Genomic DNA, 288 nt, shown 5'->3' with positions numbered 1-288 from the left:
GCACGTGAGGCTGCACTGGAGAGAGGCAGAGGTGCTCAGGGGTCTTGGGCTGATTTACGATTATCGTCATCATTTTGTTTTACCTGTGGCGCAGAAGGACTCCCCAGCTCCTACTCCCTGAATCCTCCTCCTCCCCTCCTCTTTCTCTCTCCCTCAGTCGGCCAGGCGCTCGCGGAGCCGTCCGGGCCCGGGCCGACCAGAAGGAAAACAGGGCGGGAGGGGAGGGTGGCGGTGACCAACAGCCACGTGACCACGCTCGCGCCGTAACGACGGCCGCCTCCTGGCGCG

The 288-nt window shown here is 64.2% G+C and overlaps 1 protein-coding gene across 16 annotated transcripts in view; it reads right to left on the bottom strand.

Moving 5' to 3' along the window:
* Tbc1d5 (TBC1 domain family member 5) overlaps window positions 1-282 on the bottom strand; it is a 552,135-nt gene extending 551,853 nt beyond the window's left edge. For all 16 annotated transcript variants that reach the window (XR_004514672.1, XM_033757108.1, XM_033757102.1 and 13 more), the window contains exon 1: window positions 84-282. The gene's annotated coding sequence lies outside the window, so the exon portion shown is untranslated. The remainder of the gene's footprint in view (window positions 1-83) is intronic.
* Between the last annotated feature and the right edge of the window lie 6 nt (window positions 283-288).

This window comes from Fukomys damarensis, unplaced genomic scaffold (assembly GCF_012274545.1).
Source record: "Fukomys damarensis isolate Sample0158 unplaced genomic scaffold, DMR_v1.0_HiC HiC_scaffold_28, whole genome shotgun sequence".
Taxonomy (NCBI): Eukaryota; Metazoa; Chordata; class Mammalia; order Rodentia; family Bathyergidae; genus Fukomys; species Fukomys damarensis.
This window is presented reverse-complemented; position numbering and strand designations above follow the sequence as displayed.